Genomic DNA, 14,764 nt, shown 5'->3' on the forward strand with positions numbered 1-14,764 from the left:
ATTAAAAGTTTTTTTGTTTGTTTGGGTTTTTTTTGTATGGATGGGGGAAATCAGCAGCAACTGTGAATGTAGAAAATCTCTACCCAGCACATCTAAACACACCAAAGGTACCACCTCAGGGTCACTAAGAGAGATGAACTGCATCACTATCATTTTAAAACAAGTCATATCTCTTTTTCTGAAAGCAAACATTCTTCATCAAGCAGAAGGCTTAAGGTATGTTCAGCATAAATAGAAAATTTTCTCAAAGCTGTCCAGATGATTTGGCATCTATGTTGCAGGAAGACTTGGAAGCCAGATAGGTCTAAGTCTCTCAGAATTATGTGTTGCTGCAAAGTAATAACCAGTCCCTTCCTAAGAGAGGTTAAAAGATGCATTTCTCAAATTACAGTGACTACAACACGGTGTTCTGTTTAAGCAGTTTCATACCTCAGTGCATAAAAGAATTGTCTGTTTCTAACAAAGACGCAAATCGAAAAGAGCTGCAACTTCATCTTACTTCAGCCCTGTGTTCACGGATGTGTTGGCACAACTCAAACTCCTTGCCTCTAGCAGAGACATTCTTTGTGAGGGTATTTTTTTCATTTTTCAGTCTCTGTATATAGATGAGTCAAATTGCCAAAGCATTTTGAAAGCTATCCAGCAGACAGACCTGAATCACTCCTCCTTCCTCAGTGCAATAACAGTTTACTGTCCATCCACTTCCATATGGTGATCCCTTCCAGGATTGAAAAATCCTGCTGGCTGAGGAGGCCAGAGTGTGTGCGTGCGTGTGTATGTGCACAGGCACATGTTAGTTAACGTGGGAAAGCTGGACCACAAGCTGGAAAATAGAGCCATTTTTATCCCTGTATTTTGTCAACAGGACTTAAATGGTTGCACAGGGAGGAGAGGAAGGCTACTCTGTAATATCCGTGCTCTGTTTTTCTAGGAGTATACGACAAAAGTCTCCCCATTTCAGCCTGCTGAAGGAGAAGTACAGCCAAAACTCACAAATCCCAAAACTGACCTGGGAGAGGGAGATGAAGACTCAGAAAATAAGGTGATTGTTTAAGAAGATGTTAAGGAGATTTTAAAAACAACCCTGCTAATACTAGAGTATGTACGTATGTGTTAGCTTAAGGCAAACTACCTAGTATGTCAGTGTATATGTACTAGCACAAAAATATGAATGGGGCATTTTGGTAGCCTTTAGCTTGGATTTGAATTTTCTTCTTTGTCCTTTCCTGCAGGAGCATATCCAATCACCTCTGCATAGGCTTTCTCTATCAAGCAACTGTGAATCTGCCAACAAAGGTACTGTCTCTTTTCAGTTTCTTATTCCAAGTAACCTGACTGGGAATAGAGAGTACCAGTGAAACAAATAAAAATGCCTCATCACAGTTTTTTATTAAAAGGAGAAACTAAGCATTTTGTTACTGTCCCTTCCAAATACTGAGGTTTCAAACAATCTGTGAAGAAAGTATAATATATGTACATAAATAGATAGTACTTGGACACAAAGAAGTGTTCTACCATCAGGAGGCTAGTTAGTAAGTGGAAATAAACCACAAAGGAAAAGATGAATTTTTAAGTGAAATTTCAGGAAGCACAACTAAAATTTCAAGCTTAGCATCATGGAGCTAGAAACAAATTACAAAGTCCAGAAGTACAACTGAAAAAAAATAATGCACAGGGCAAGGTAATACAGAGTTCTTCTTGAACCATATCAGTTTTACACCTAAAACTAAAGGTGCTCAATACAGCTTCGTTGTTCTTAGGTTCAGTACTTAAATTCCTTAACTTGAAATTTTTAGGAATTATCCACACATATTGCAAGCTGAACATATTAATAAAACTGCTATCACTTCTACATAATAAATATTAGATGTAGAAAATATTTCAACAAAAAAAGCTTCAGAAGTAATTTGCACAGTCCTTCCTTGTACCTATCACAAAGCATATCTCTTTCCAAGATTACAGCTTTATATTACAGTTTATGTAGGTAAAATAAGCAGAACTGGAAAGGCCTGAGTAGTGGGAACTCTATATTGATGCTGAGAGGATGAAAAGCTGTTTCCCTAAGCTCTAACTGGTCAGGAGGCACATTTGTGCTGAGAAAAAGGGAAGAGATTCTACGGTGCTGCCCCTGCCTCAGTTTTATCTTTGCCATAGTTAAGGGAAACTCTCAGCCATCCACAAGGTTTAGAAGAAGGTTGCAGAGGGAGAAGGCCTCTCCATCCATCTTCATGGAGTAATTTCAGGGTCAGGAAGAAAGCATTACCGCTTGATAAACTTGGTTGACAATTGGCCAGGTGTTACAGTCCTTCCCGGAGTGTTGACAACCCCGTAAGAACCTGCATGGAGGACTTTGGGCTTATACTCACACACTGCAGCTAGCAAACCCAGAAGTGTGGTGAAAAGGACATGTCAACGACAAGCACAGAAACAATACGATGGAATTTGTCCAAACCTTACTCTATTTTTTTATTCCATGTGGTACTTGGATTAGGCTGAGCAAGAGGAAGCTATTTAAGTTTTGCATGTTCAGTTTCACACAAAATCCCCTCTTTGCTTGTTAGCAATTTCTTCATTGTGTGAGAGGTGCAGCAGTTCACAGGGATCTGTTACAGGCTGTTCTACAAAGGGACTGTTTCCAGGGACTGAAAACACAGTCACTGCTACCTTAACTACGCAGCTTTCTCCCTTTCCAGTAAGGAACTGGCTATGCCTGGCACACTGGCTGGGGTAGCAGCTCAGCTGCCATGGAGCTGCTCGTGTGCTGTGGGCCCCTGTAAGGCAAGCAAAACAAGACGTGTGACCAGCTGCAGCAGTGCTCAGCAACCACATCCTGTCAAGCTGCTCGCCTCCTGTGATTGTCTTGATGTATGGATCAAGCCCGAGCATAGGGAAATTCAAGTTGGGAGTGGGAATAATATAATGCAACTGTGGTGGTGAGATCCCAGGGGGCTTCATGTTATCGCTTCAGCAAAGACCATAAAAGCCCAGAAAGGCATAAAAGAGTCAGAAGCAAACCCTGAAAGAAAAAAAAAAAAGGCAGCAAAAGCCAAGGGGAGGAGTGGGAAGGGAGAGAACGAGCTGTATTTGACTAATTCTAGGGCCAACTGGCACTCAATTGATGGAAATGCTAATTGTCCTACTAACATACACCCACTAGTTACTTCCCCTTGTCCCCTCATCCCCTCTAAACGAAGTACAGAGTATTTTCTTAAATCACAGGTAACACAAGAATATCCAGCTTTCCACCCTTCCTTTTCCTCTGTGTCACGCTCCCACTTACAAGAACAGATGAACTACTTACTGCAAAGTATGTAGCATTACACTGATATTTCCGATTCCCGTATCTGGTAGGCATTTCAATCTTTAGTCCAAAAAAAGAGTTTCTGTCCTGTTACCTGGGCTGTAGTTAACTGTTACCTCTCTTGTACATGGCAATTCTTGAGTATCTGCATCAAGTCACAGAGCAATACCTGTGTTTGTCTGCAGATGCCTTTTATACTTACAGCTCTCAAAGTACCTCTTAGGGGTTAGTTTACATACAGATAGAACGTAGGTAGCTCCTTAAAAGCAAAACTCTGCTTCACAGAAACACATACAAGGGATCTGTTACAGGGCAAGAAGAATTTCAACAGACAGTCTGTAAATAAACCTAATTAGGAGCCCCCAGAGGGATGGTTTAAATAGTACATTTATTTACATCAGTATCCCAGTGCAGGTTCAAAGCAATGACCCATTTGCAATGCTGACCCTTCCCCTGGAGAGCACTGGTCTTCTAATGAGATGCAGGACAGAGTGGCTTAAAGGATTAGGAACTGAAGTCCCCCGGAGTCTGGGGAAAGCAGCAGCCAATGCTGGATCAGTAGGAAGCATCGACAAAATGCTGTCTTGGGCTGTAGGCACAGAAGAAAAGGAGCTGTGAGTGGCTGCAATGTAAAGCAGGAGGTTTTCTTAGTACTGGTTTGACAGCAATAGGACCGAGGAGACAGAAAACTCTCAACACCAAGAGCTAAGTAAGCTTACCATGTTGTGGTGTGAGAGATCCCTCTGAGCCACTCAGCAAAGAGCTGCTTTATTGACAAACCTAATCTGACACCTCAGCTCATTCAGTCACTCACTTAGAAATGATAAAGACCTGGTTCAGGTTGCCCCAAGCCAACACCTTGTCTCATTCAGCTCCTCAGGATCAATAATGGGAGACAAGCCAGCTATCGACCTGTTTTTTGAGCAAAACTACACCAGAATTATTAATTCATGCATGCCACTGCAGCAACTTGGAAGCAGTCTTCTCAATGAACACTTCTGCCTTTATTTAAAATACAGTTCAAATCATCAATAACCTTTCATCCTTCAAAGAAAAATTTGTGCCAGGAGAGAAGAATAAATGAGATTATTTCTGTGGCTACGATGATATCTTGCCCTTTAAGTGGGAGGCTGCCAATGCTTTAAGAAAATAGGCAAAGCACAACAGCACTTGAGCTAATCTCACTCTCTGATTGAAAGATAATGGTCAGCTTATCACTCACAATCTGTTCTTTGCTGCAATAATTAACATCAGGAAAATGTGCGACCATAAAACTTATTTCAAATAGCTTGAAAGTTACAAGGCCTGCCCTGTTCAACTACAGATAGATTTGGATGACTCAAAGCTCAAGATTCTAAAAGAAGGGGCGAAGAAAAGAAGCCAGAGGAAAAAGTACACCCCAATAGTGGAAACTGTTTTGCCACTGCTGGCACAATAAATCAACCTTTTCATATTACAGCCCAGTTTCAACAGCTATAGGATGCTGCACTAGTGCTCAAAGCAGCTAGGCTTGTATGCTCAAAAAAGGAGGGGAAAGAAAAGCGATCTCTTTAAAATAACCTCCTCTGTACTTGTTTAATCAAAGAAGTAAAAAAGCTTGCCTGGTAGCCTGAGAAAAGCATTTTATTTGGATATGGATAGTTCAGCTGCTTCTGTATCAGATTATCCAAATTGTTTCTGTGTGCATGTACAGCAAACTTCAACTTCCAAGCACTAGATTGTTTTAAAATCTATGTTGTCATAGTGTTAAAATCTATGTAACATCATCTAGCTGCACTCCAGCAAGGTGTAAATGAGAAACTACAGCAACAGTAGCTCAAAATAATCTTTGAATGACCAGGAAATTCACCTCTAACAGAAAAGAGAGATGCAGATATCTGGAGGTTAATTAATTCAGTATGAGCATCTATGAAATATGACCACAACAAGGCATAGGAGAGCTGTGATCTGCAGGTAGGTCAAGATGCTACCCAATGCAGCAGGTATCCTGCCTCTAAAACACAATTAGCAGAAGACTAATTATGTTTCCCAGAATGATCCTTCTAACATTTTATTAGAGAGTAGGAGGCCATATGGGAACAAGCCCTGAGGTTTACATTTGCTGGCAGGTCATGGCCAAGAGCTGACAGGAATTGCGCCTGTTCCTCTGCCAGAAGACAGGTTGAACTTGGGTGCATTCCTCTCTTCAGCCACTTGAAGGGATTTCATTGAAGGGTGTGCATTACCTAACCAAGCAATACTTTTGGCAATTTTTGCTAGAGTTTTTCAAATAGCTCAGTTTTCTGTTATTCCTTAAACTATCAAGTGCTAGCTTATTTGGGAGTTACCTAATGTCTGCATTTGCAAAGGCTTCCTTGTGGTCTCCTGTCCTTCCCCATCACGGTGACTTTTGGTCACAGCCCCTTGCTGCAGATTCGGAGTTATGCAAGCCACTGGGCACCGTCGGAAGAGCTGCGGCACAAATGCTCGCTTACAGGGCACTGAGATGCTGCAAGAAGGGCCAAGAATTCATGATGCTAAGTGTTGTATAAACCTGCAAAGAAGATCATGATCTCTGGGAGGAAGTTCAAGACGGGAAATATAGTCTGAAGCACCAGTCTGAACACGCGTCACTTATTGCTGAGTTGCACGCACACGGTTGCTCTACAGAAATGGAGCCTAGAGCAAGAGCACAGACACAGTGGGTATGCGGAAGAGGCAGGTATGGATTCAGGAATGCTGTAGCATTGTTGACAGCTTGAGGTCTTAAAACATGTAATTTTCCAAGTAGAAATACTTCTGAGTTATACTCATCTCCTTGAGTACATGTCTGGGGTTGTTCTGTCCATACCTGAAGCTGCCATGAAATAAATAGCCATCTACTTTAAAAAGAAATGGTTCCACCTTTACATGCATGGGGACCTTAGTTTGGCAGAACCTCAGGGTTATCACAGTGAACAGACAAACATCGTGCAGTTCATCACAGAACTACACTGTGCCATCCTCAAGTCAAGCCATATACCAGAAAAATACATCAAAGAATGAAATGGGTATTCTAAGGTCATAGCCTCACTCAGGCTTTACTATGTAAGTCTGCAAAAAGGCTATATAACCTTGTAATCTGAGACATTTCAAAGAGATCTTAGTAATATTAGAAAACCAAACCCCTTTTTCACAGGTCCCAAATACTTAATATATTGTCCTTCTCTAGTCCACTCCGAATATTCCTTATTTACAGGATAAATTCCTCTCCCTAACAATCTTTCACTCCAGGCTTAGGAGAAGGAAGAGGATCATTGCACAGGTACAAAAATGTGCCTAGACATTGAACTACTCCCAGTGGTAAGACATAATTCGTCTGGAGGAAAAAAAGGCAAACCAAGGGCTGGGCCACCTGACAATCTGAACTTAACTCTTCCTGGCACTTGTGACTATATTCTGGTATGTGAGAAGTTGTCTGGCCCCATTTTCCTTTTGCCTTCTTAACTTTCCAAAACAAAAAGGGATTAGAGGAAAGGCGTTCACAATTGGAAACTTCTGCTGGGTGGATAATTCATCCTGTGCTAGCTCTCTCCCACTTCCAGGGCCAGTCATAAATTCATGTAACAGAATAAATACAAACTGAATTTTAAGTTACAGAGAAAGTAGTAAGCATTTTTCTGGAATGACATTCAGCACTGCTCCAAATGGCCTTTTCCTGCCTTGAGCTGCAAGTTCCAGGTCTCCTGAAGAAAATGCGAAAAAGAATGTTTTCTTTTACCTGGAAAGCAGAGTTTCTGACACCTGTTCTGCTTTTATATCCCTTGCAAATCAGTTTTAAGTTTCCTACCTGTATGAGCAGGTAGCTGTATCTTGCAGCAGCTGTCATGTGCAAGGGCTGAGCAGTGCATACTGATACGTACTCTGACAAGAAGCTAGTGAACTGACTCTTTCCAAAAGGGCCAGAAAACACTGGCATTTTACAGCCCTGGTAGCAGTTCCTATCTGTTTTTCTCCCCATAGATGACTGGGTGACATCCCTACACTTTCCTCTGTGCCTTCTAATTCTGCTCCAGCACTTGGCCTGAAGCAACAAGAAGAGCAAAAGATATTCTCCAAGTGTCAAGGCTGACTCAAGATAAGACATTTATCTGAAGGAGATACACCTCACACCTTGTGTCACCAGGAAGTTTGACTTCACATGAGTACATACAACAAGCAAGTCTCAGGTGTATGTTCACCTCCATTCCCCAAGACAAAACTCCCCAGGTTACATGGAAGAGACAAAGTATATTACAACTGCTTGAATGAGACCTTTCCATCCACAGAATAACTTTTTAGGCCACGAAATCATAGCATTAAGCACCAAGAGCAGGAACGGCTGCAGGCCACAGAGCTGAGAAAACTTGCAGGACCTCTCTATTCTGCTATTTACAAAACACAGAATGGTAACAGCAGCAAAGCATACACAGTGTGTTTTTTGCTTTCCTCCTTTCTCAATTTTCCTGTGAGTTTTTTCCATGGACAAAACCCAGCTAGAAATCTGCCCAAGGAAGTCTTCAACATACTTCTCTCTATATGTACTTAAAGCCAAGCCAGAACCTTTTTACAGAGGCTTTAGATTGATTCCTTAGGAAGCAAAAAAAAAGCAAAACTAATTTGTGATTAGAAGGCAAAAGATGTTCAGTCAGATGGAAGCATTCCTGAAAAGCAGGGGAAAACTACCCAGTCGATTCATTCAGCTGCCCTAAAGGGTAAACAGCAAACTAGAGCACAATCTACATTTCCTGACTGTTATTAACAGCTAGACCAACAGCAGATGTGTTTTGTAGTTATCTTCCTACTTGTGAAATGTAATGAACTAAAAAAGTGTCCAATGGGCCCTCACACCAAAGCTAAGATGAAAAAAAGAGGGGGTCACTTTCCACTTTTGCTCCCACTGTGAGGCTCAGATGTCCCTCTCAGAAGAAATTTGCTAAAGAAATGAAAACAGGAGAGGCTTTCTGAGTCTCAAATCTACCCTAAGGTATACATCTGTAGCATTCACAAAACTTTGCTTAGCAGTCCATAAAAACCTCTTTTTCAAAATGATCTGTCAGTAAGGCAGGTTTATGGAGTTATCAAAATGTCTTAAGATGACAACAAAAGCCACTTTTTCCATGGAGGAAGCTTCCTTTTCAGTCCCGAGAGCCCATAAGGCAAAGGCTACATATCACTTCTGTCTGTAGCATGTATACAGTTACACATGCTACAGCTGTACCAAGTGTATTGCTAAGCTGAAAGCAATTCTTTTTCTCCCATCTTTCCTGAGAAGACCACCTTCTCCCTGCCTATCCTAAAAGTGAATGACAAAACCTCCCTCCACAGCAACACAAGGCTAAACATTCCTTTATTTTCTGCAACTTGCAGGTCTGCCTCAGCCTGTGAATATTTCTTGCCTTTAAAAAGCATTTAACTGTGGTTTTGGTTTTAGTTGTAGGTGGTTTTAAGTAGGAGACAGGGGAGCTGTTGACTTTCAGTAGTAATTGTGGAAGAACGGATGGCCAGGATAACAGACCCTTAGTTGGGAGCTTTGGTTGGCATTCCTCACTCAAACTGCCTGTGGACAGCTAAGCACAGGTGGATGCTTAACCAGGGAAGGGCAAAGGCCCACAGGCTCTTCAGAGGAGAGCTGCCTCTGCTGGTTTCCCAGCCATAAAAATTCCTCCTGCTCCTAGATGAGGGCACAATAGGTTTTCCTTTACGCTTCATTTAGGGTAACAAATAATCCTGACTCACAGCAGCAGGGATGATGGCAGGGTGCTCTGAAGGTCCATTGGTGTCTGTAAACAGAGATTTACCAATCATCAAGCTGCTAGTGGCGATGCGGAAACCTCCAAAACTAAAACACCTTCTGAAGATCCATCATCTCATGGACTCAGAAAGTACCAGAAAGTACATCTTTATTCCTAGACTTTTCCCTCAGTGGACCTATTTGAACTGGAGGCAGGCAGTATTGTCACTGTTTTGATCCCAAGATCGCTATTTTTGACATGACCACTTTTAACCATCAGTGTCACAAGCATGCCCTGACATGCTTGCAGCAGTGAGGCAATGAGCAAAAAATCCCTCTTCTTCCTCTCCTCTGGCTCTTTTACTGTTGTTCTCACCCACCTGTTTAGTTTTGACAAAAATGGCAAGAGTATCTAATTCTCTGCTGCTGTTGTAGGTGGTCTGAGCACCTTTGTTAACAGAATGTGTTGCTTATCTGTGAAATCTGCCTGCAGACAACGTACATGCAGTGTTAACTTTATTTGAAATATGTACCTATACCACAGACTTCACATACCAGGAAATCTGCAGATAAAGTCCTACGGCCCTTTTAATCTCATTTTATATACCTTTCTCAGAAAATAACATGAAGCCCCTTTAAAGGCAAACAGAAGGTGAAACAAGAAACCATTTAGATAAATGCTAAGAATAATCAGGTACCATGCCATGCAATCATAAAATGCTATTAATTATTTACATCAGGAAACGCCGAAGTAAGGGTGAGCACACACAACTTTATCTGTTCCTTGTGTACACATGCAGGTTACAAGCTTTAGTTAAAATACTTGTGTGCTGGACATGCAATGGCTAAATGGAATTCTGTTCCTTGGTCCTGGGTGCTGACTTCGTATAGCTTAAAAAATCTCAGTATTCACTGACCACATGTGAGTTGTAGCTAAAATTGCTTGGAGCTGCTTTTTCTTTATCTTGGAGCACTTTTATCAGCACTAATTTAATGTCTCCCCTTGAAAGGGATAAAATTTGTTTCTTGTGGAACATCATAAAACATATTTTTGCCTACTTTTAATCATACATTCAATTACTACCTCTCAAACTTCAGAGAGAAAGTCTTCTGTTGCAGGCAGGTGTGACATAGCCCTTTTGTGAATTTACCCAGTTTCAAACAAAGTCAGTTTACATGTTCAGCTAAAGGCCTTACACGGTCCTCTCTGCACCCTGCTCTGAGATCTCTTCCAGGACACTCCTGAAAGAGGCATAAATGGATTCTGTAAATCCTGACATGGACCTGAGATGTGTAAACCTTGAAAAATTGGTAAGGGGAGCAAGAGAATTCCAGAAACACTGTCATCTGCTAAAGGAACATCCTAAGACAGTCTTTCGTTTATCATTACAAGTGAGATAGAGAAACTCCATCAGACAGATCATTGAAACCCAAGGAATTAATCAAAAGTTGAAGTTATACAGTACTGCTACTGCTGATCTAAGAACTGCCACTTTTAAAATACATTAACACCCTGTAGCCTCCATTTCCTTTTGTTTATCTATCTACTGTCAGGTCAGCAAGCATAACTGGTTCAACACAGGGTCTGATGCGTGGCAGGGCTGGGAGCAAAGCAGCACTTTCCCTTCCGGCACCGGCAAAGTTCAATCATCTCAGCTGGGACAGTTGCACCATCAAAACAGCTTGCCGCATGTTTTGACATGTACATTAACTGATAAATGGAGGAGAATGCACAGCTCTTGGATTTCGTCACCATTTCTACACAGCCTCTCTGAGCAAGGGAAAACCTAACAGCTGGGAGTCCCAAGAGCTGTGTTAGAACTGCTTGCTCCCCTAGCATGAGCCACCAGCAACACACAGGGGACATGGACAAATGCAGAGTACAGCCATCTATATCTTTATGGCACTAGGAAATCTGCTTGAGACAGGAGAAATGCTCTGTCAAACTGAAGAAAGCAAGTAACAAGTACCCAAGTCCTGATTACAGGCTATCATCATGAGAACCACAGAATTCAGGGAAAAAGAAAATTACGAGAGGCTTAGCATTTAAAGCTCCAAAGTAGCAAATCTCAGCAAATCCTCCTGAGTCTAAATATGCCTAAGGCATATTTTAACTTAATTTTTAAAGTTTTCTCAAATCTTAGACTCCCAAACAACTAAGCTATACCATCACATTTGCTTTCTCAGCATTCTGCAAATCAAGTTACATCACTGTCTCAAGTGCCCTTTTAGCACCCCAAAAGCTCTTTCCAATAAATAATAAGCAAGCCATTTATTCTTATTTATCTCCCCCTTTAAAGCTTTAAACCCAAGTAACCCAAAAGTGTCCAACGGATTAAAGCTGATCTAAGTAGGTGTGTGTCTTTTGGCACTTAAAGTTTCTACTAAAATCATGCATATTACTAATTTTACCACTTCAAAACAGAATGCACTCAGAAAGATTTTAATAATAATAATAATAAAAAAAATACACGTCCCTATTTGTGCACATTGACTCTGAAAAAAAAAAGACACTGGCTACTATGATTACGTAAATGCAAGCTTATATTCTTAGTGTTTTAGATTTCAATTAAGTAAAGACTTGTCCCAGTGTGGAAATTAATTAAATTTTCTCCAGCAGTGCTTTCATTTTACTACTGGAGTCCACACACACCTTGGGATTGCTTTCTGGCTTATTTCTTGTAAAACTGGTGTGTAAGCTAAATATTAATGTGCTTGGCAAACTTGGTCAAAAGCCTGCCTCGCTTTTTACAAAAAGAAGATTGTTAATGGAAGCACACCACAGTCCACATGAGGGGGAAAAAAATAATCCCAGTTCATTACTCGAAATGGAAGTTTATAAAGACTTTTGGATGGAAAGAAAATGAGTTGCAGCCATTACATCACTTACTTGCACAAGAGAATTCCCACCGCAAACGTGACCAAGCTCCTACAGACCGTGGATGGGAAGAGGAGAACCACACACAGAAAATACACCCTGACCTGTTGTCCCTTCCAAGCCAGGAAAATAAATGTCTGGTTACACTACATCCCTGGGAGCACACTGCTTTACTGGCAGCAGCACTGCTACCAGGACAGGGAAAAACACCCTTTAAAAACGAAAACAAGCTATATCAGTAAAAGTGCGCTTTTGCAGATAACTGCTTCTGCAGCTGGGACTTCTGCTGGCACAGCTATGTCAGTCACGGGTCACACTTCGTCACAGAGCTCGCAGACAGAGCTGTGCCAGCAGAAGTTTGCCATATAGACCTGGTGCGAAACTCGACAATGACTAAAATGAATCTGCAAAGTTTTGTGGTTTTCATGCTGCTGCCAGACTAAGTTTTTTTAACAGTCTGATGCTGGGTAGTCTTACTGCTGTGCTGCTGACAAGTTAACGCTGTGGTTTCCGAGGACAAGAGAAACCTAAACTTATCTCGAGAACATGGTGATATCTCACAGTCATTTGTACTTTATCCTTCAATTAAATACACAAACTACATTTGAAAGAGGCCCTGGAAGGAAAAAAAAGATAAACCAGACTAAATTAAATTTGGCCGTACTTAGCATTCTGAGTAGATCACTCTTACTTTTCATAGTAAGAAAATAATGAAACTGAAAGTGTTTAACGAGAGCAAAGCACTGCAGAATTCCCACCATTCAGTTAAACTGAACAGTCAAACTGTAATGGGGCTTTTGTCACCTTCAGTCATCTCTGAAGACAGCGGGCAAGGAGATTTAACGCCCGAGTTGACGCTCAAACAGTAGTTCTGTTTGGACGAATTGACACGATACTGCAGGTTGTGTGTACAGTGATGTGTATCGTTATTCCAGAGCATAGAGTACCAAGATGTCAAAAGCATGTGCTGGCCAATCTGCTCTAGAGCAAAATTACAAAATCAAGCTGTAAATAAACTCCCACCACCCTCCACGGGGAAAAGGAAAGCTACAGGCAAAAGCTTCAGTGCCTCTAAACCCGCTTGCGTTCAATAATGAATAAAGCCGTACGAAGCACAGGGCTGTGGAAAGGAGAAGGGCTAGAGACAGGAAGTCTGGTCAGGTTGCGGCACTTGCACACAGCACAAAGTAAACTTCAAATGTAAAGCCTGCCTTGAGATTTTGTGAGGAACCGCCAGCACGTGGCCGTACCTAAAGCGGGCTGTGTTTAGGAAGAGCAACATTTGTCAGTACCACTTTCACCACCACTTCCTATTTTGATAGGGACAACACAGAAAGAAAATCGCTGTCAGTGCTGTGTTTGTAAAGGCCATGCTCCACCTTCGTCGGAGCTTTCTGGCCCTCCAAATTGGGATACAGCTTCTAGGAATTCCTTGGGTTGTGTCACAGGGAAGATTTTGCTGTTAGAAATAACACTTTTTTTTTTTTTTTACAAAAAAAGAAAAAGCACCAGGGCAAAACATCTCAAAGGAATGGCAGAGGCTAAAAATAGACACATTATCATAACTTGAATTATCAGCCATGTCTACACACACAAGAGGTATAACCGTGAGCAACTTAAGGATGAGGTGTTTTTCCTTCCAGGTTAGTTTGAGGTTGTGGGGGAGTGCCTTTGTGCTTGGCTGGGAGGATGGCACCCGTATGAATTTAGTTGTAGCAAACCCCATTGCTTAAAGAAGGCCTTCTAAAATTCTTATCAGCAGACTGCCTTATGAGAAGTTCTAACTCCCCAAAGCAGATTCTTAGCCTATTCAAAGTTTCAAAAATGGCCTTATAAAGGCTACTCGTCTAAAGATTTCAGAAGGTCAGATAAAACTCGGTGCAGATGTAAAAAGGGCAGAAAGCAACCAAGCCCTACAATGCACTTACCAAGAGTACATAAGTTTAAAAAGCAAGCTCCAAACTGTATAACAACTCTGTGTTTAGGCATTTTCAGGTAGTGGTTAGCACCACTACCTGAACTTGAAGCCCAGCTTTTATTGCTGGTGACATTCCTGCCGTCTTCCTCGCATGGGACCCACGTCTCACCAAAAACACTTTCGCCGACCGCACTGCCGGGTCACCCACGGCGCCAGGAGAAGGTCCCATCACGGAATGCTGCCGGCCCGGAGGGTATCGGGGCTAAGAGCTCGCATTCGCCCCATGGCTGCGGTTGTCCCCACAACGGGTTCACACCACAGCGGCAGTTGGCCCCGCTGCTGCCGCCCGCAGCCAGGGCTACGGAGTGAGGCTGGCATCCCCGAAAGCAGTTCGGGGGGTGGCTGCCAAAGACCCCGCGGTCCTGCCTCCGGGTACGCCCCACCACCGGGCCCGGGATCCCCGCTCTCTCCTCACTCTCCAGCCCCTCCGGAGGGGCCCTGTTTCCCTCCGGGCCGCCTCTCGCCGGTGATATCCCCGCGGCCCCCTCCCCCACGCAAGGATCCGTGTGTCCGTGTGTGCGGAGCGGAGGCTTGCGAGACGGCCCAGGCCGCGGCTGCCGCCCCGGGTGCTGGCCCCGGTCCTGGCGGGGCGGTGGCAGGGCCCGACATGGCGGCGCGGGCCCGCTCCCGTACCCCCCCGCCCCGCTCCGTCCCCGCCAGGCCCCGTCGGGCCGCGGCGCTCACCTGCATCCGGCGCGGCGAGGCGGCGGGGCCGGCGGCGGCAGGGCGGCGGGGCGGCGGCGGCGGGCAGCAACGACATGCAGGCGGCGGCCCGCCGGGGAGCGGTGCCGGGCCGAGGACGGAGCCGCGGGGCCGGGGCGGCGGCGGCGGCGGCGGGCAGAAGCGGGCCGGGGCTCGGGCGGCGCGGAGGGCGGA

At 43.4% G+C, this 14,764-nt stretch overlaps 1 protein-coding gene across 2 annotated transcripts in view; it reads right to left on the minus strand.

Moving 5' to 3' along the window:
* Positions 1-14,762, minus strand: part of CNOT6L (CCR4-NOT transcription complex subunit 6 like) — a 37,330-nt gene extending 22,568 nt beyond the window's left edge. Inside the window, exon 1 of one of the 2 annotated variants that reach the window (XM_061994369.1) lies at positions 14,573-14,762. The gene's annotated coding sequence lies outside the window, so the exon portion shown is untranslated. Of the gene's footprint in view, positions 1-11,922; positions 12,079-14,572 lie in introns of those variants that run through there. The other variant, XM_061994367.1, reaches the window with a different exon arrangement.
* Positions 14,763-14,764: the final 2 nt, after the last annotated feature.

This window comes from Colius striatus, chromosome 3 (genome assembly GCF_028858725.1).
Source record: "Colius striatus isolate bColStr4 chromosome 3, bColStr4.1.hap1, whole genome shotgun sequence".
Classification (NCBI taxonomy): Eukaryota; Metazoa; Chordata; class Aves; order Coliiformes; family Coliidae; genus Colius; species Colius striatus.